This window comes from Artemia sp. Qi Xiang Cuo, chromosome 16 (assembly GCF_049724085.1).
Source record: "Artemia sp. Qi Xiang Cuo chromosome 16, ASM4972408v1, whole genome shotgun sequence".
NCBI lineage: Eukaryota > Metazoa > Arthropoda > Branchiopoda > Anostraca > Artemiidae > Artemia > Artemia sp. Qi Xiang Cuo.
The window spans coordinates 49,811,765-49,826,716 of record NC_142809.1 but is presented as its reverse complement, the minus strand read 5'-3'; the positions used below and the strand labels follow the sequence as shown (position 1 = coordinate 49,826,716).

At 36.7% G+C, this 14,952-nt stretch overlaps 1 protein-coding gene across 1 annotated transcript in view; it reads left to right on the top strand.

Moving 5' to 3' along the window:
• The first annotated feature begins 822 nt into the window (after window positions 1–822).
• Window positions 823–14,952, top strand: part of LOC148943046 (uncharacterized) — a 56,822-nt gene continuing 42,692 nt past the window's right edge. Inside the window, exon 1 of the mRNA XM_089102546.1 lies at window positions 823–865. The gene's annotated coding sequence lies outside the window, so the exon portion shown is untranslated. The remainder of the gene's footprint in view (window positions 866–14,952) is intronic.

The window sequence follows — 14,952 nt, the reverse complement described above, 5'->3', positions numbered from 1 at the left end:
AGGCCTATGAAATGGAGACGCTAAATTAATAATGCTTGCTTTTTGTGATTATTCGCTGAGTTGATCATAATAGTTGGGACTATTTTCTTAACTCAACTATTTCTATGAAGACTAAAACAAGAGCCGGGGTTGGGAGACCAAAACATGTTTTTTGCTATTCCGGTGCCTACACTAACTGTATTTGACTTACTTGACTTGACACTCTTGCCCAGCAGGGTCGCCAAGGTAGAGGGAACTGGTTGACAGCGTTGTCAGTCTTCTCCAAGCAGCGCTGCCCATGGCTAAGGATAGGGCTTCATTTGGGTCGTTGTTGCAGATTATTAGGCGTTGATTTATAATATCATCCCATCTGGTGCGCTGCCTCCCTCACGGATGTTTCCAGACAATCGAGGGATTGAAGTCCGATATGATCCTTGCAGTGGTAGTTGGTGGGAGGCGGAGTCAGTGGCCGTATCATCTTAGAAAACAAGTTTCTACTTGGGCAGAGTGGTTTGCTAACTTGAAACTCCTCAGGATCTCAGTATTGCGGATATTGTCATACCATTTGAAGCCTTCAACTCGACGCCAGTGTCTAGTTTGGATGGTATCGACCTTTTTTAGCTGTGTCTAGGTTATTGGCCATGTCTCAGAAGAGTACAGCATGATGCTAGAGCCTGTGGCGTTGTAGATACGGGCTTTTGTAAGTAAACTAATTTGCTGTTTGTGGAAGACTGCTGTCAGGAACCGTCCGAATACAGAGTTCGCCTTCGCTGATCTGGCTCAGATTTCGGCGTCAATTGTGCCATTTGAAGCAATATTATGGTGAATTTTTAGCATGATTTTCAAAGCCATAAGAACGCAGGCATATTTTAAACATAACACAACTGTAAGTTAATAATCTTTTGGCTCTCTAACTGTGAGAACATATTCTGTATTTCTTAATACGTTTTATTGCGGTTTTATACTTAAAATGTGGGTAAATTTTTACCAAATCATATTATTGAGTTAGGAATAAAGTGACTACACCATTCCATGCCTTTTTTTATGCTGATTATGAATATAATAGGCTAATCATTTCTATCGGAATTGAATTTCAGCTCGGTAAATATCTACCAAATCATATTATTGACTTACACATAAAGTGAATATACCACTTGATGCCTTTTTTTATGCTGATTACAAATATAATAATGATTTCTAGGCTATTGGAAATGAATTTGAGCCCCCCCTATATATGCCAATTCAGGTTATATATTTCTATATTAGGGGGGGGGGGGGTAAAGTTTAAACTTACCTCCCATTTACATCAGAAACAAAATTTGCCCCCCCCCCCTCTAATGTAGAAATATATACCCTGAATTGGCATATAGGTAAAGTTCTACCAAATCCTATTATTGAGTTAGAACTAAAGTAAATACACCATTTGATGCCTTTTTTTATGCTGATAACAAATGATTATTATAACGAATGATAGAAATGATTATTATATTTGTAATCAGCATAAAAAAACACATCAAATGGTGTATTCACTTTTGTCCTAACTTAATAATATGATTTGGTAGAACTTTACCGGCATATATAGAGGGGAGGGGCTGAAATTCATTTCCCATAGAAATGATTATTATATTTGTAATCAGTATAAAAAAAGGCATCAAGTGGTATATTCACTTTATGCATAAGTCAATAATATGATTTAGTAAATATTTACCTTCAGCTCCCCCCTAACCTAACCTCATCCCCATATGTGCAAATATATATCTTGAATTGACATATAAAGGGGGGGGGGCTAAAATTCATTTCTGATAGAAATGATTGTTATATTCATAATCAGCATAAAAAAAAGGCATTGAATGGTATATTCACTTTATTTGATACTCAATAATATGATTTGGTAAAATTTACCAAAATGTGAACTCTAGCAAGTAGACAATGGAAAAAAGTGGATTTATTTCTATAGCCTAGGGCTGTAATATGTAGGAAATGTCTAAGTCCTAAACTTCACTCATCTTGCCTAGCATCTAGCTATGGACATCCACCACATGGCTAATATGGGAGTAAAGTTCATTTGTGATCCAAATGGATGTTATATTTATATTGAGGATGCAATTCTAGGTATATATTTACACATTAGGGGGGTAGGGTATATATTCTATGAATATATAGGCTCTAAGAAATTCATGAATTTCTTAGAAAAACAAAGAAAGAAGTGAAGATAAAGGCTCTCCCCCTGCAAAATGTGTTAACTAGGATTATTCTACACATTATGGAGTAAGAATTGTTTTCTTAATATGTTTCCTTTTGTCCAGCTGGACTCCTAGGCTTAAAATACTGGTTGGCTGGTTGGGTAATTTAAAGATTTGTATGTATATACACTGTCAAGTTAGCCATGTCAAGGCTCAATACACTGTCAAGTCTCACATTAGCCTTATTTTCTATGCATCTTTAGTAGGAAAATAAAAATTTGTAGGCTACTACAGTAGTACACAAAATGTTGTAGTAAATAAAATGTACTAGCCTACCAATAGTGTTAGGTTATGCTGCCATCTTTTTATTTTCGTTCTGATATAAGTAGACCAGGTATGCTATAAGATGTTTCAAAAAAAAAAAATTCTTCTATAACCTCAAATCTGAAATTGAAATTGGGTAAAATTCTGCTTCTGTTGGGTAAAATTCTACTTTTGCTACTTTTGGCTATCCTGGAAAGGGGTTATGTTAGGTAAATGAAACTTTCAGTAAAGGGTCTACAGGCTAAAGTGTGTCCTGGTTAGGTATTTTGAAGTACCTACCTCCGCTCCTTCTCCCTCTGGAGGGTCCTGAAATTTGCCTACATGACAGGTGAAGATTGTCATGACCACATGAACTATTGAAGTTTTGACAAAACAAGATCTTACCTGAATTTTCAGTTATCAGTTTCTTTTTCTCTGGTTTTAGGTCTGAAAATGCAATTCTTAGGCCTTCTATTTCAGTAGAATTTTTAGCTATATATCAATGGTTTTTTTTTCAAAATTTAGGAAATGTGTTTGCATATTTAAAACTACAAACTGCAGTTTTTATACTTTCAAAACTTTTATTTACAAAAATTTCATTTTTTGCAATAAAAACCTTAATTGAATAATAATTAAATATTAATGACAAATTTACCAAGTAAACAACAGTAAATCCTCATTTTTTCACAGTGCTTGCACATGCAAAGGTTTAGGTCTAGGTGTTTACCCCCCTCCATGGAAAATACTCCTTGTAGTTGACTGGTCTCCAATCACTTTCAACTTGCAAAAAAGACTAGAGCTCTTAATTTCTGAAGTAATGAGCACCCTCCAAAGTCTCTACAACCTGGATTTGGAGGTGAGGATGAGGAAGGGGCAGTCCCCCTCCTATTCAGAATAAATACCTCCACCCTCCACTCCTTGCTCCCTTAGAACTAATGCTATATTTATCTGAAGGCTCAATGAGAGATGGATGTTTTGGTATAAAAATGCAGAATTTAAAGTATCTTCCTCCCTCCATAACTGCAAAACTATCAGAAAATCCTCTTTGTAGAAGTTTAAGTGCTTTTTTAATTTTGTAATTTGTCTATTATTTACAGATAACTATCTGCTATTGGGACTTATTCAGAATTTTTTCACAGGGGATTTTTCTATGGGGGAGAGAGAGATTATCTGGGGTAATTTTTCAAGTGGAGAAACTTTTCCAAAATAATTATCCTAAATTCTTCTACAAAATTCTATTTATTTGTCTCTCTTCCCCTTTGCATGCACAATTCACAACTTTACATACATATGGAATGTTACAGCATAATGGTTCAGGGGAAATTTTCAACAGGGATCATATTTTCCAGTAAGATTTTTCCTTTGTAAAATGTGGTTAGTGTCCACAAAGATGTTGCAAGGTGACAACTTTTTCTTATTACACAAAAATGTTTCTGGTGTTTATTTTACTTCATCATTGCTGCTCCCCCCATCTCATCAGTAATAATAAAGGCACAGACTGAATGTATATATGGGAACTAAGGAGAATTAGACAACAAGTCCCAAAAACTAATTTTGTTTTCATCTGAAGGCTCAGAGGTTTAGAAAATCAGGCCATTGAAATGTCTTCTTTTTGGTATCTTACCAAACATTACCTTTTGTATCTTACTGTATCTGTGCATTATGAAGCATATCACTTCAGATAAAGGATTAAAATAAACACTAGAAACATTTTTGTACAATAAGAAGGGAGATGTCAACTTGCAGCACCCTTGCAGACAACACCTATAAAATCTTGTTAGACAATTTGATCCCTGTTTAAAGAAAATTCTTCACAAAAATTTTCTCCCTGCAGAAAATTCCCTTAAATAATTTTCCCTCCACCTGCAGAAAAAAAAAACAACGAAAAATGTCCATATGTTTCTCAATAACATACTATCTGTAAGCAATGGGCAAATTAAAAAACTTGAAAAGCCAATTAAACTTCTATAATAGGGTTCTCTGATTGTTTTGTAGTAAGAGCGGGGGGGGGAGGGGAAATACCTCAAAGGGTGCATTTTAATGCTAAAATAACCCAGCTCTCATTTAGGCTTCAGATAAATACATAATTAGCTCTAAGGGAGAGACAAGAGGAGGATAGAGGTAAATATTGATATATAACCCCAGGGGCTGTAACCACAACTTTTGTAAAGAACATAAAGAACATTATCCTTCATAAACAAACTATCTAAAATCCAAACCAACTACTGCTCCAATTCCAGGCCTTCTGATCCAGAATACTCATATGATACTGTACCATACTAACAAATCCATGCTAGGCACACTGGATACAGGACTGCAGCTTGGATTTCAAGTTTGGGGGAGGGATTTAAAGAATATGTCAACAAAATCATCCAGTATGCCTACAAATGCAGATGCATATAAGCTAAATTTCCAAGGTAACTAGGTGAATTTCTAAAGGTGCCAATACACAGCACTGACACCTTGGAACTTCCCCCTCCCCATCTTATGACATCCCCCCTTAACTGCACCCCTGACTGGATATTGTGGTTTTAATCCATTGAATATTGGATCTTTTAGCCACACAAGCAAACATTCATTATGTAGAAATGTATTGTTTGTTGTATTCTTTTAGTTATTTGGTATAACTTTGCATTCTTGAACTCACAATACATTTTGAACATTGGTGCATCAGGTGTATATTGAAAAATATTGGCAACAAATATATTTTGACTTGATTTGACTCAGCTCTGCTTTTCTGTCCACCAAGGTGAGACTTAGATGTTGGCTCAGCTCTCAAGGACTGGACAACCAAAAGTTACGTAAGGAAATCTGGTGCTAATGTGAACTGGAACTTTCCATTTTCAATCAAATCAGCCCTCTCTGAAGTTTATATGAGCATCCCTTGTATAAGAACCATATATGCACCCAGGGCATAACTTACAATGCCTGCCCCTGGGCCCTAGGGGTTTGCGTCAACACAGGGGTTCTTCTTATCTGACCTTTGAACTATTTTAACGAAATGGCTGTCTCAAAATTTTTATTGAATGGGTTTGAGGAAAAAAGAGTGTTTGGGGAGGGACTAGTTGCCCTCGGATATCTTATTACTCTTAAAAAGTGAACTAGAACTTTCAATTTTCAATTAAATGAGCCCCCTCTCAATTTTATACAAGCATCCATTTCATTAGAACCATATATACCCCCAGGACAATACTTACAACGCCTACCCTTGGGCCCTGAAGGGTTGTGTTGACACCAAAGTTTTTGTTATCTAATTTTTGAACAACTTATTAAAACATGACTATCTCAAAATTTAAAGTTGATGAGTTTGGGGGAAAAGAATGTTGGGGGAAAGTTGCCCTTCAATCTCTTGACTCTCAAAAATTGAACTAGAACTTTCAATTTCCAATCAAATGAGCCCTCTATGAAGTTTATACGAGTATCCCTTTCATAAGAACCATACATGCCTTCAGGGCATAACTTAGAACGCCTTCCCCCTGGTCCTGGGGGGTTGTATTGACACCAGAGTTTTTCTTATCTGAACTTTGAACTATTTTTAACAAAATGTTTATCTAAAAATTTTCATCAGATTGGTTTGGAAAAAGAAGGCGTGGGGGGGGCTTGTTGCCCTTGGATCTCTCTTGACTCTTAAAAAATTAACTCGAATTTTCAATTTCCAATCAAATGAGCCCATTCTGAAGTTTATACAAGCATCCCTTTCATAAGAACCATATATGCCCCAGGGCATGACTTGCAATGCATGGCTCAGGGCCCTGGGGGGTTGTGTCAACACCTGACTTTTTGTTATCTGATGTTTGAAATATTTTTAACAAAATGGCTACATCAAAATTCTATCAGATGCATTTGAGGACAAAGGGGTGTGGGGAGGCTAGTTGCCCTCCAATCTCTTTTGTCTCTCAAAAACTGAACTAGAACTTACAATTTCCGATGAAATGAACCCTCTCTGAAGTTTTACGAGCATCCCTTTTATAAGAACCATATATTCCCCCAGGGTATAACTTACAATCCCTGCCCTTGGGCCCTGGGGGCTGTGTTGACTCCGGAGTTTATGTTATATGGTCTTTGAATTATTAAAAAAATGGCTATCTGAAAGTTCTTATCAGATGGGTTTGAGGAAAAAGAGCTTGGAGGAGAAGGGGGGCTAGGTGTCCTCTGATCTCTATTGACTCTTGAAAATGAACTGGATCTTTCAATTTCCAATCAAATGAGCCCTCTCTAATGTTTATACCAGCATCCCTTCCATAAGAACCATATATCCCCCAACGGCATAACTTACAACGCCTGCCCCCGACCCCGGGGGGTTATGTCAACACTGGAAGTTTTTTTTTCTGACCTTTGAACTATTTTTAACAAAATGGCTATCTCAAAATTTTTATCAGATGCTTTTGGGAAAAAAGGCGTGGGGGGCCTTTTTACCCTCTGATATCTTTTGACTCTTAAAAAGTGAACCAGAACTGTCAATTTCCAATCAAATGAGCCCTCTTTGAAGTTTATACGAGCATGCCTTTCATAAGTACCATATGCCCCCTGGGCATAAATTACAACACCTGCCCCCAGGCCCCTGGGAGTTGTGTTGACACTGGAGTTTTTGTTATGTGATCATTGAACCATTTTTAACAAAATGGCTATCTCCAAATTTTATCAGATCCATTTTGGAGAAAAAGGGCTGGGGGGGGGGGGGCTTGTTGCCCTTTGATCGCTTTTGACTCTTAAAAAGGGCATTAAAACTCTCGATTTCTAGTCCAATGAGCCCCCTTTGAAGTTTATACAACAACCCCTTCCATATGAAGTGCCTCTGGGGAAAAAAAAATATAATGATAAATAAATAATGTAACATTGGGGCCATATGACCTTTACTATAGGCAACACTATAGCATTGCCTCTGATAAGCAAGCAAATTATTTTATTTAGCATTTATTTTACTCTGCTGTGACAACTCCATACAAGCTCCCCAAAACACGAAAAAAATAAAAACGTATGGAATTGAATACAAAATAAGTAAACAGAATTTAAAAAATAGATATTGTTGGACATTCTATCCCTTATTTTCTACCTGTATTACGTGTCTACCAAGAAATATGCCCCCCAAAGATGTCATGACCTATGAAGCCCCAGACCCTAACTTATGCCTTATGGCCATTGTTCACAAACTGGTTTCATAGTAAAAGGACAAACAGGTTTGATTTTGACTCTTTACTTCGCTTGAAAATTTCATAGATCATTTCTTGAGCCAACAGATGATCAGAATTTTATTGGGAGGGGATTTTCGTGGGTGCCCTAAGGGAGCATGAGATTTTTGTACCTGATCAGTTTAAAACCTGTATCTCTGAGTCCCTGGGTCAAACAGACTGTTCTTCCTTTTACTCAACTTGAACTATGGCAATTACAAGTAAAACAAGGGCAACTTTGAACAGAAAGGAAGGTATTCTTTAAGTAAAACTGAAATGAATTGATCTTCTTATATTCTAATAAAAACGATAATGTCTATTCGTAATCGGTATAGTTAAAATAAATGTTATCTACTAACTTAAGTCCCATACATCCTCATGGGACGTCTAGGGCATGCACAATTGCATGCACAATTCACAACTTTACATACGTATGGAATGTTACAGCATAATGGTTCAGGGGAAATTTTCAACAGGGATCATATTTTCCAGTAAGATTTTTCCTTTGTAAAATGTGGTTAGTGTCCACAAAGATGTTGCAAGGTGACAACTTTTTCTTATTACACAAAAATGTTTCTGGTGTTTATTTTACTTCATCATTGCTGCTCCCCCATCTCATCAGTAATAATAAAGGCACAGACTGAATGTATATATGGGAACTAAGGAGAATTAGACAACAAGTCCCAAAAACTAATTTAGTTTTCATCTGAAGGCTCAGAGGTTTAGAAAATCAGGCCATTGAAATGTCTTCTTTTTGGTATCTTACCAAACATTACCTTTTGTATCTTACTGTATCCGTGCATTATGAAGCATATCACTTCAGATAAAGGATTAAAATAAACACTAGAAACATTTTTGTACAATAAGAAGGGAGATGTCAACTTGCAGCACCCTTGCAGACAACACCTATAAAATCTTGTTAGACAATTTGATCCCTGTTTAAAGAAAATTATTCACAAAAATTTTCTCCCTGCAGAAAATTCCCTTAAATAATTTTCCCTCCACCTGCAGAAAAAAAAAACAACGAAAAATGTCCATATGTTTCTCAATAACATACTATCTGTAAGCAATGGGCAAATTAAAAAACTTGAAAAGGCAATTCAACTTCTATAATAGGGTTCTCTGATTGTTTTGTAGTTAGAGAGAGGGGGGGGGGGAGGGGAAATACCTCAAAGGGTGCATTTTAATGCTAAAATAACCCAGCTCTCATTTAGGCTTCAGATAAATACATAATTAGCTCTAAGGGAGAGACAAGGGGAGGATAGAGGTAAATATTGATGTATAACCCCAGGGGCTGTAACCACAACTTTTGTAAAGAACATAAAGAACATTATCCTTCATAAATAAACTGTCTAAAATCCAAACCAACCACTGCTCCAATTCCAAGTCTTCTGATTCAGAATCCCAGAATACTCATATGATACGGTACCATACTAACAAATCCATGCTAGGCACACTGGATACAGGACTGCAGCTTGGTTTTCAAGTTTGGGGGAGGGATTTAAGGAATATGTCAACAAAATCATCCAGTATGCCTACAAATGCAAATGCATATAAGCTAAATTTCCAAGGTAACTAGGTGAATTTCTAAAGGTGCCAATACACAGCACTGACACCTTGGAACTTCCCCCTCCCCATCTTATGACATCCCCCCTTAACTGCACCCCTGACTGGATATTGTGGTTTTAATCCATTGAATATTGGATCTTTTAGCCACACAAGCAAACATTCATTATGTAGAAATGTATGGTTTGTTGTATTCTTTTAGTTATTTGGTATAACTTTGCATTCTTGAACTCACAATACATTTTGAACATTGGTGCATCAGGTGTATATTGAAAAATATTGGCAACAAATATATTTTGACTTGATTTGACTCAGCTCTGCTTTTCTGTCCACCAAGGTGAGACTTAGATGTTGGCTCAGCTCTTAAGGACTGGACAACCAAAAGTTACCTAAGGAAATCTGGTGCTAATGTGAACTGGAACTTTCCATTTTCAATCAAATCAGCCCTCTCTGAAGTTTATATGAGCATCCCTTGTATAAGAACCATATATGCACCCAGGGCATAACTTACAATGCCTGCCCCTGGGCCCTAGGGGTTTGCGTCAACACAGGGGTTCTTCTTATCTGACCTTTGAACTATTTTTAACGAAATGGCTGTCTCAAAATTTTTATTGAATGGGTTTGAGGAAAAAAGAGTGTTTGGGGAGGGACTAGTTGCCCTCAGATATCTTTTGACTGTTAAAAATTGAACTAGAACTTTCAATTTTCAATTAAATGAGCCCCCTCTGAAGTTTATACAAGCATCCATTTCATAAGAACCATATATGCCCCCAGGACAATACTTACAACGCCTACCCCTGGGCCCTGAAGGGTTGTGTTGACACCAAAGTTTTTGTTATCTAATTTTTGAACAACTTATTAAAACATGACTATCTCAAAATTTAAAGTTGATGAGTTTGGGGGAAAAGAATGTTGGGGGAAAGTTGCCCTTCAATCTCTTGACTCTCAAAAATTGAACTAGAACTTTCAATTTTCAATTAAATTAGCCCTAAATTAAGTTTATACGAGCATCCCTTTCATAAGAACCGTACTTGCTTTCGGAGCATAACTTAGGACGCCTGCCCCGGGTCCTTGGGGGTTGTATTGACACAAGAATTTTTCTTATGTGACCTTTGAACTATTTCTAACAAAAAGGTTATCTAAAAATTTTCATCAGATTGGTTTGGAAAAAGAAGGCGTGGGGGGGGCTTGTTGCCCTTGGATCTCTCTTGACTCTTAAAAAATTAACTCGAATTTTCAATTTCCAATCAAATGAGCCCATTCTGAAGTTTAGACAAGCATCCCTTTCATAAGGACCATATATGCCCCAGGGCATGACTTGCAATGCATGGCTCAGGGCCCTGGGGGGTTGTGTCAACACCTGGCTTTTTGTTATCTAATGTTTGAAATATTTTTAACAAAATGGCTACATCAAAATTCTGTCAGATGCGTTTGAGGACAAAGGGGTGTGGGGAGGCTAGTTGCCCTCCAATCTCTTTTGTCTCTCAAAAACTGAACTAGAACTTACAATTTCCGATGAAATGAACCCTCTCTGAAGTTTTACGAGCATCCCTTCTATAAGAACCATATATTCCCCCAGGGTATAACTTACAATCCCTGCCCTTGGGCCCTGGGGGCTGTGTTGACTCCGGAGTTTATGTTATATGGTCTTTGAATTATTAAAAAAATGGCTATCTGAAAGTTCTTATCAGATGGGTTTGAGGAAAAAGAGCTTGGAGGAGAAGGGGGGCTAGGTGTCCTCTGATCTCTATTGACTCTTGAAAATGAACTAGAACATTCAGTTTCCATTCAAATGAGCCCTCTTTGAAGTTTATACCAGCATCCCTTCCATAAGAACCATATATGCCCAGGGCATAACTTACAACGCCTGCCCCGGGCCCTGGGGGATTGTGTCAACACTGGATGTTTTTTTATATGATCTTTGAACTATTTTTAACAAAATGGCTATCTCAAAATTTTTATCAGATGCTTTTGGGAAAAAAGGCGTGGGGGGCCTTTTTACCCTCTGATATCTTTTGACTCTTAAAAAGTGAACCAGAACTGTCAATTTCCAATCAAATGAGCCCTCTTTGAAGTTTATACGAGCATGCCTTTCATAAGTACCATATGCCCCCTGGGCATAAATTACAACACCTGCCCCCAGGCCCCTGGGAGTTGTGTTGACACTGGAGTTTTTGTTATGTGATCATTGAACCATTTTTAACAAAATGGCTATCTCCAAATTTTATCAGATCCATTTTGGAGAAAAAGGGCTTGGGAGGGGGCTTGTTGCCCTTTGATCACTTTTGAATCTTAAAAAGGGCATTAAAACTCTCGATTTCTAGTCCAATGAGCCCCCTTTGAAGTTTATACAACAACCCCTTCCATATGAAGTGCCTCTGGGGAAAAAAAAATATAATGATAAATAAATAATATAACATTGGGGCCATATGACCTTTACTATAGGCAACACTATAGCGTTGCCTCTGATAAGCAAGCAAATTATTTTATTTAGCATTTATTTTACTCTGCTGTGACAACTCCATACAAGCTCCCCAAAACACGAAAAAAACAAAAACGTATGGAATTGAATACAAAATAAGTAAACAGAATTTAAAAAATAGATATTGTTGGACATTCTATCCCTTATTTTCTACCTGTATTACGTGTCTACCAAGAAATATGCCCCCCAAAGATGTCATGACCTATGAAGCCCCAGACCCTAACTTATGCCTTATGGCCATTGTTCACAAACTGGTTTCATAGTAAAAGGACAAACAGGTTTGATTTTGACTCTTTACTTCGCTTGAAAATTTCATAGATCATTTCTTGAGCCAACAGATGATCACAATTTTATTGGGAGGGGGTTTTCATGGTTGCCCTAAGGGAGCATGAGATTTTTGTACCTGATCAGTTTAAAACCTGTATCTCTGAGTCCCTGGGTCAAACAGACTGTTCTTCCTTTTACTCAACTTGAACTATGGCAATTACAAGTAAAACAAGGGCAACTTTGAACAGAAAGGAAGGTATTCTTTAAGTAAAACTGAAATGAATCGATCTTCTTATATTCTAATAAAAACGATAATATCTATTCGTAATCGGTATAGTTAAAATAAATGTTATCTACTAACTTAAGTCCCATACATCCTCATGGGACTAGGGGCCACTCCTTCCAGAATTTGATGAATTAGGGCTGGATATGCTGTTCTGTCAAGTGCAGTTCGGGATAGTTGGGCAATGTGTTGTTGGTCAAAGTTTTCGATCCACCTTTTGCGCGGTCTTCCCCGTGGTTGAAGTCCTTCAGTTGTGCCTTCTAGCGCGATCTTGGGTAGGCGTTCGGGATTCATTTGTTTGGAAAGGTATGGGCTTTTCAATAAATGTTTTTTCAACATTTATTGAAAAAATAAATGTTGGCACGCTCCATAAAACAATTTATAATTATTTGCAAACAAAAATACATATAAGAGAAGTAACAACCATAAGTCTTCAATTTTTTTGCAATTTTGTTTTATAAGGTTGTTCCCGATTCTTCATTATACAACCTCCTCTTGTCTCTCCCTTAGAACTAATCAAGTATTTATATGAAGGCTCAATGAGAGCTGGGATATTTCGGCATTAAAATGCACCCTTTGAATTATCTCTCTCCCTCCATAAGTAAAAAATAATCAGAGATCCTCATTGTTAAGTGCCTTTTGAGCTTTATAATTCGTCCATTGCTTGCTAATAGTATTTGTTATTGGAAATTATATGGACACTTTGCTGAAGAATTTTCAGCAGGGAGAAAACTTTTGGGACGATTTACCCTGAATTCTTTTGCATAATTAATTTGTGTTTCTTCCTTTTTGGATACACATTTTATGTATGGAAAGAACATTACCTTGGAGTTGTCCATGGGAAATTTTTAGCAGGGATTAAATTGTCTGGCAAGATTTCTGTGTGAAAAAGTGTGGTTAATGTAAACAAAAATGCTGCAAGGTGGCCTCCCTTCTTATTGAACAGAAGTATTTTGGACGTTTATTTTAATGCTTTATTCAACCGAAGTGATCTATTATTAGATCTTTGTCTAGGGGGTGGTAGGATAACAAAATGAGTAAGTTTCAATGACCGAAGTATTTCTCAGTGGTAATTATATCAAACCAAAGGTCCGAGAAGATAGGAAGAGGGCTCATTGGAACAAAAATTTTAAGTTTAAGTGACCAATACTAGGACCCTAATACCCCCCCCCCCCCTGCCCCAGGACCTATAATAAAGGCGTAAACTGAAAATATACGTGGTAACTAAGAAGAATTAGACAAGAAGTCCCAAAAACTCGTTTAGCTTTCATCCAAGGCCTAGAAAATTAGGCCACTGAAACGTAATCCTTTTGGTATCTTAATCCCCTCCCTGCACAACAGTTCACCACCATTATTAATAATAGACCACTGCATTGTTAAGAAAATCACTTCACTTCAATAAAGGAATAAAATAAACGCCAAAAACATTCAATAAGACCAGAGGTGTCACCTTGCAGCACCCTTGTTGACATTACCCACATTCTTCCACGGAAGAATCTTGCCGAACAATTTGATCCCTGCTGACAGGAAATGCTTCCCAAAAATTTTCTTCCCGCTGAAAATTCTCTCAGACAATCTCCCCCCTCCCCTCCAGAATACTCCCCCGGGAAAATATGCGTAAGTTTCCCAATAACAAATATTATCTGTAAGCAGGGGACAGATTACAAAAGTTTTAAAGGCATTTAAACTTCTATAATGAGGTTCTTTATTGTTTTATAGTTAAGGAGGGAGGCAGATGCCTCAAAGAGTGTATTTTAATGCCAAAATTTCCTAGCTCTCATTGAGCATTCAGATAAGTTAAATTTAAAAAATAAATTATTTCAACTGAAAGTAAGGAAAACTCGAAATAACCAGAAATTATTCCCGATATGAAGGGGTTGCCCTTCTCCTCAATACCTTACTCTTTACACTAAAGTTCTTAGCATTTTTAAAAAGGCCTCCTATTCTAATGGAAAGGCCCTTGGTTTTCAGAAACTGTCCTTAAGAAATTGGAACAAACAGCTAAACTTTAGGGTAAAGAGCAAGGTATAGACGAGAGGAGAGGGCCTTTACTAAAAATTCTTTTAAATGTTTTCACTTTTATAACTTTAAGAAAACAAAATTAATTAAGGTTTTACGGAATAAATATCAGCATGTTCATGTTAAACTGACAATGCATATTCATTTGAATTTTTTTCAGTAAAGTAAAAATTATATTCTGGCTTTTAGAAAGCACAGGGGTTTTGAACCCTACTAACATTAATTTCTGCTCATTTGGAGTTTGACTATATTATTTATTTTAATTTCTGTTCGTTTTGAGTTTGACTCTGTTATTTATTTCAATTTCTGTTCTTTTTGGGTTTCATTTATTTATTGATACTGATTTGTGGTAGTTATATGCTTGGTAGATTATTTGATTCCGTTTTCTTTTATTTTTGGTTTAGCCTAATGGTGTTCTCAACTTTTTTGTAAAAACTTATTTTGGGGAAAAAGTTTTTTCAATTAATATGCAAAAATGGCAAAGTTTGTATTTTTGCCAGAAGAAAGATTATGAAGTCGTCTGATCAAAATTTTGAGATAAAAAATTTGTTCAGCATAGTTGAAAGGTCCAATAACTATTCCTTTCAGGATAACATGAACTCCACTGTTCTTGTGTAAAGAGCTTTAAGGTAAGAAATTTGCCCATTGTTTATCTATAGTATTTGTTATTGTGAGGTATACACACTGTGAGGTACCCACTGG